The sequence below is a fragment of the Canis lupus genome, chromosome 13 (assembly GCF_011100685.1).
Source record: "Canis lupus familiaris isolate Mischka breed German Shepherd chromosome 13, alternate assembly UU_Cfam_GSD_1.0, whole genome shotgun sequence".
Lineage (NCBI taxonomy): Eukaryota > Metazoa > Chordata > Mammalia > Carnivora > Canidae > Canis > Canis lupus.
This window is the reverse complement of record NC_049234.1, coordinates 31,808,229-31,814,847: the sequence shown is the minus strand read 5'-3', so window position 1 is coordinate 31,814,847 and position 6,619 is coordinate 31,808,229.

The following is a 6,619-nucleotide window of genomic DNA, read 5'->3' as shown; positions in this document are numbered from 1 at the left end:
TGGCCCATCTCGCTGGAAGGCAGCGGGGTGGCCATAATCTGAAATTGTGACTTCCTGACCCAGCAGGGTGCCCTCTCCTTTTGCTAAAACACTTTCTTCAGGATTTTCAGGAACCCCAGGCTCTTCTGGTTCTCCTCTGAACCATGACCACTCCCTCTCTAGCCCTTTGCTCAATCCTGCTCCCTTTTCCAATCTCTAAAAGTGAGGGCCCAGGACTATGTTGTCTCTCTTCTCTATGCGCCCTCTCTCATTAGATAAGCCCACTTATCCCATGGCTTTGTGTGCTGTCTATTTGCTGACAGATGTGTTTATTGTCAGTATTCTCATTAGAATATAAATATCAAGCAGCAGGACTTCAACCATTCTATTCAAGTCTACAGTCTAAAACAGTGCCTGGATTTCATTTACTTTGGATATATATATGCCCAGAAGTGGGATAATGAGATTGCTGGATCATATGATAGTCCTACTTTTAACCTTTTGAGGAACTCCTGTACTGTTTTTCACAATGGCTACCCCAATTTACATTCTCCCCAATAATGTTCAAGGGTTTCCTCCTTTACTCCATATCCTCACCAACATTTATCTTTTGTCTTTTTGGCCATAGCCATATAAATATAAATATAATATAATATAAATATAAATACATATACATGAAATATTAGCCTTAAAAAAGAAGAAATTCCAGTCATTTTCAATGACATGGGGAACATCACACTAAATGAGATAAGCCAGACACAGAAAGACAAATCCTGCATCATCTCTTTCATATGTGTAATCTCCAAACCTAGAGTTCACTAAAGTGGAGAGTAGAATAGTGATTTCCAGGGTCTAGAGGGTGGGAGAAATGGGGAGAGAGACATTAGTCGAAGGCACTCAATAAATGTGGGAAGAGTAAATGAATGCATAATTACAAATACAAAGCACTTGTTCCAAAATACTTTGTTTCTGAGACGCGCAGTGTAGAACAAGGCTTCTCAACCACAGCACGGCTTCCATTTGGGGCTGGATCTGTTCGCAGGGGCTGTCGTGGGCACAGCAAGATGTTTAGCAGCATCCCAATGTTCTACCTGCTGTGACAACGAACCATCTCTTTAGCTTTTATGGGATAGCTCTGGGAGTGCAAAATTATCCCTGATTGAGAATCATTGCATGGTAGTGGAGAGACCTGGTTCCTGTCAACAAAAGATCAGGATTCCAGTTTCAGCCATGTGCTATGTGAGTTATCTCTCTGAGCCTCTACTTTCAGATCTGTAACTAAGGGGTTAGAATACCTACCCAATAATGCAGTTGTGAGGATTATGTGCTTAGTGTTACCGAAGATAACTAGTGTGGTGCCAAGTTAATGCTCATCTTCATCCTGGTTCTGGGACTGACCAGCCTTGTCAAGGTCTCATTCCTCATTTTGAGCCCTACATGCTCTCTGGATTTTGTTTCACTATTGTTGCCTGTTCTCAAGGACTGTCCTCCCTCTCTGTCCCCAGTGCCTGGGTCCTTCCTACCTGTCTTTTGAGCTTCATCCTTCAGTCATTTCCCCTAGGCTCTGGGCATGTCTCCATTCTGTGTCCCACATCTTGCTCTAGAACTACAGCTCCATCTCTGTTTTCCTCCCTGGCTTTCTCCATACTTGAGCCCCTCCAGTCCCATCACCTTTCCAGCCACCTGAACCACACTGGGGTTACTCCTACACCAGCAACTCACACTGTACCCACAACTGTGTGGATGCCAAGCAAATCACGTACCTGGGATTAATTCCATCACCTTCAGTGACACACAAAGACAATGACTTTCTGGGCTCCAAGATCAGTTCACAATTAGCTGGAGTTGCCTTTCCCATTGGCTGTGAGGTAAATATCTATTTCCCTTCCTAGAAAACATGGAATTTTAAGTCTCCTTTCAATTCAATATTGTATGTCTAGGTTTCAAGCATAGGAGTAAAAGAACAATTAAGGCTTAAGAAGTTTAAAAGTTAAGTGTGGAGACCCATTAAGGGTTGAAATCGAGAACTTCTCAGTCAGAATGATAGCTGCCTTCTTATCCCTGTCTGGTTGCTTTCTGGTGATGGAGATGTAGTGAATAAAGTCCTGGTTTTGGGGGCAGGCAGATTGTGGGGAATCTCCATGATGCCATTCACTAGCACAAGTGGTGCCAACTTAGGCAGATTAGTCACCCGCTTGGAGCCACTGACCCTCTTTTCTTTCCCACCAGAAGCAGTGCTGTTGAGGGCTGTGTGTATAATGTATGGAAAGCAGCAATAAACAGCATCTGGCACAAGGCGGACCTTTGTTGAATGTCATTTCTCTTCCCTTCACACTCCTAGTCCAGCACCTTGATGTAATCCTTCCACTACCTAGCATTAAACTGTCAACTCCTTTTGGGCAAGGATCCTGTCTTACTAATCTTTACATTTCCCTACCCTCTATTGTAACATACTGCTTTTGCATCGTGATGACTCACTTATGCATCTATTGGATTAAACGGACTTGAAATTTGACATGCTGTATGATAGGAGATAAAAATAAATCATATTAAAATATCGCTGAAAATAATGAAAAAATATCAATACAGAAGAACTAGAATGATGAAGAGAAATTGGCCTGGGAGTTTAATATGTGTTGTTTGTCAACTGGGCTCTGCATGGATGAGCCATGACTTTGGAGCAAGACAGATGGGTCTGGTAGTCAGATGGGTCCAGTATCTAGTAGAGTATCAGCCACAAAATAAATGTTCACATAATAACCCCTTAATGCAATTGCTCAACGTTTTAATGTATTTGAATCTTAATTATATCACTTATAAGCAATGGTTTTACTTCCCTGAGACTAAGATTTATTAATCCGTAAAATGGGAATAATAATGAGGATGAAACAAATTAATATATGTAAGGAAAGTGACCGAGTCCCTGGCATATAGTTTGTGTGTTACAGGTCATGGATATTACTGCTGCCAAGTTTTTGTTTTACCTTGGACTAGCCGGCATTGCTGGTTGGGAATACAGTAAATAAATATTTCTGGATGTTGACAATCACATCCCATGGCACATTGAGCTAGGTTTCAAGGTACCGAAGCTAGAAGAAATAGTAGTGGGTGTAGGATCAACAATGGTGTACAAATTAGACCAGCTCTAAAGCCTACAAGCTGTACAATATTGAGCAAATCACCTTACCTTTCTGATCCTTCTGGTCTCCATGTGTATGGAGTAGTTGTGATTAGGGTCTTTCCCATTTCTGAAAAATGTCTCAGTAAGACTCATTGACCTTGAAGGGTTACTTCATTCTTAAGAGTGAATGATCAGAAGATAAGGCCATATCTCTCTAAATACAGCCCAGTGAAACTTAAGTGTGTTTGAGAGGCGATGGTGATATTGGGAAGGGAGTGACCATAAGAGGAGAAGGAAGGGAAGTGCAACCTGCTGATCATCTACCAAACTAACTGTATGGGAGTCAGTCTTCACACATGTTAGATATTCCCTCCCAAAATCCCTGTCAGAACTGTGGTCTTAGTTCTGCTTTCCCAATAAAAAAGCTAAAATTGGAAGATGTGAATTACCTTTCATAGCATCACAGGAGGGGAAACCCTTTTGTCCTTCCAAGCTGGCCCTTCCTCCACCTAGCCCTTCTGGTTAGCTACTCCCTGGATCATATACTGAACTGAAGTAACTGGTGTCTGGGCCTCCAGTCTGGCCTCTGGGATGCAGAAAAGCAGATCATTTTATTTCCTTTCAGGAGCCTAGACTGGTCCCAAGGGACAAGCTCAATCTTAGCACAACTTCCAAGGCCCCTTGTGGTCTGCCTCACCTGCCTCCTGGCCAGCCCCACCTTCTACCAGGCACCCCTCCACCAGTCATCCTTACCCTTCTACTCTGGTTACAGAGCACCTGCTCCATAAACTGCCTCTCTCATCTCTCTAAGATGTGTCCCTGCCCCTTGCTCATAAGGTAGGAGAGGTAGACATACCATAATCAACCAGTCACACAGGTTACCTGTTTGTCCAGCCATCTGTCAGCTACCTATCATTCTCCTCCTCATCTGTCCCTTAATAGTAGCTAATATCAATTAACTGCGTGTGATCAGGACACTACTCTGACCCACTTTAAATTAATTTTGTTTCAGGGGCCTCTGGCTGGCTCAGTCAGTAGAGCACACAGCTCTTGATTTCACAGTCATGAGTTCAAGCTCCATGTTGGGTGTAGAGTTTACCTTAAAAAATAGAAAACCGGGATCCCTGGGTGGCGCAGCGGTTTGGCGCCTGCCTTTGGCCCAGGGCACGATCCTGGAGACCCGGGATCGAATCCCACATCAGGCTCCCAGTGCATGGAGCCTGCTTCTCCCTCTGCCTATGTCTCTGCCTCTCTCTCTCTCTCTCTTTGTGACTATCATAAATAAATAAAAATTAAAAAATATATATATTAAAAAAAAATAGAAAACCAATTTCAGGGCACCTGGATGACTTGGTTGGTTAAGCATCCAACTCTTGATTTTGGCTCAGTCATGATCTCAGGGCCCTGATCTCAGGGTCATGAGATTGAGCCCTGCATCAGACTCTGCACTCAGTAGGGAGTCTGCTTGGAGTTCCCCTCTCCCTCTCTCTCTATCCTCCCCACCACCCACTTCTCTCTCTCTCTCTCTCTCTCAAAAAAGTAAGTCTTTTTAAAAATAATAAATAAATAATTTTGTTTCACTTAAAACCTTCCCACAATCCTATGACATAGGCATTTTTATTTCCACTTTCCAGATATGAAAGCCATGTCACAGAGAGTTTAAGTTAGGAAGTAGCAGGGTCAGGATATGTGCCCAGGGACTAAGCCTGGGTTCTTAACCACTGTGTGCTACTCAGGTGTGTGGTTACAAATGGTGATAGGATTCATATAGGAAAGGCTGAAGCCACTGTGAACATGCTGCTGGTGATGTGGGCCTGGAGAAGCTGCCCTGAGGAGGCTGTCTGGGAAGCCATGGTCTTCACCAACGGCCTGCTCCCTCCACTCCAATGTGCATACCAACTTCTGCAGGGATAAACCCCTCCTGCTTCATCTCTCTGAAGACTTCCCATTTTTCTGGATGCTGTTTCCTCTGCATAGAAGGCCTGCCTCTCTTCATCAGGCTAACATCTGCTCATTCTCTCATTTGCCAAGCAATTATTGGGCCCGCTATTGTGTCAGACACTCTGGTGTCTGAGTCTAGAGAGAAAAACAGACAGGACCTCTGCCCTCTGGTGCTCACCATCCGGAGGCAAGATGCACATGCAAAGATGCACAGAATGGGTGAGATGCTTGGCATCACGGGCTGTGCACGAAAAGGGTGCAAGAAAAGAAAAACATAGCCTGCCTGTTTCATAAAACATTACCATTTTTCAGTATAAAAATACTATATAGAATATATATTTTTAGCCTAAGATCAGTTTCAATTGTTACCAGATCAGCAATCTGAAAGCCTCTAGTTATTTTTTTCAGTGTAATAACTTTTATCTTCCCATCTCTTCCGATCTTCCTCCTCTCCGCCTCCCCTCACCCCCTCCCCTCTTCTCTCTTTTCTTCCTAATCATCCCTCAGAGATGATATGAATGCCTCCTTTCCTTCTTGCATGCCAGGCACTATGCCCATTGTTCATCCTTCAAAACTCAGTTCAGGCCTTCTTCCAGAAGACCCTCCTTGAACTGTAAGATTCCTAAGAAAATTGAGCAGGGTCCCCTTCTCTCTGCTCCCACTGTCCCATGAAAGCTGATTGAGACCGCAGTGGGAAGGTGTGCTATCTGCCTCCCACTAGACTGTGCACTCCCTACACAGAGAGTTTGATGCAGTGTCTGCAAATAGGTACTTGATGGAGGTGCTCACTAACGATTCATTCTATGTATAAATAAATTGCATTCAAGAAGAAACCATGATGGATGCTATAGGAATTATGCAGACAAAAAGGGCTTGATTATACAATTGAAGTTCTCTTGCAACCTGAGATTCTGTGAGATATTCCAAGTTCTGTAAATCGCAGGGCAGCCTGCATGCCTAATCCCTTTTGGCACAGCATATCTCTTGTGATAGTGGGCATCTCTGTCACATCTCTTTACTTAAGACTCATGTAAAATCTCTGATTTTGGCAAAGACTCTTTATCGCCTTGGTCTTCCAAAGTATTAGAATCTCAGATTTTTAGCTGAGCACATGGCCACCTAGAGTAAAATCTGCATCTCTTAGCCTCTTTTACAGACAGATGTAGCTAATGGGAAGTTAGTAACAGTGCTATGTAATCTTTTCCCTTCTGTCCTTAAAAATAGGACATATGGGACACCTGAGTGGTTCAGTCGGTTGAGGGGCCCACCCTTGGTTTCCCCTCAGATCATGAATTCAAGGTTCTGGGATGGAGCCCCACATCAGGTCAGGCTCTGAGCTTAGCAGGGAGTCTGCTTCAGGATTCTCTCTCTCTTTCTCCCTCTGCCCTTCCCCTTGCTCACTCACACTCTCTCTCTCTAAAATAAATTAATACATCTTAAAAAAAAAAAAAAAGAAGTATTCCCCTTACTTATCTCTCCTCTACCTTAGTCCCACTGGCTGGAATATCCACCCATTCATGTGGTAAAGTTATCGCTTGGACAAGTGATGGAGCAACAAGATAGGAGCTTGAGTCTCTA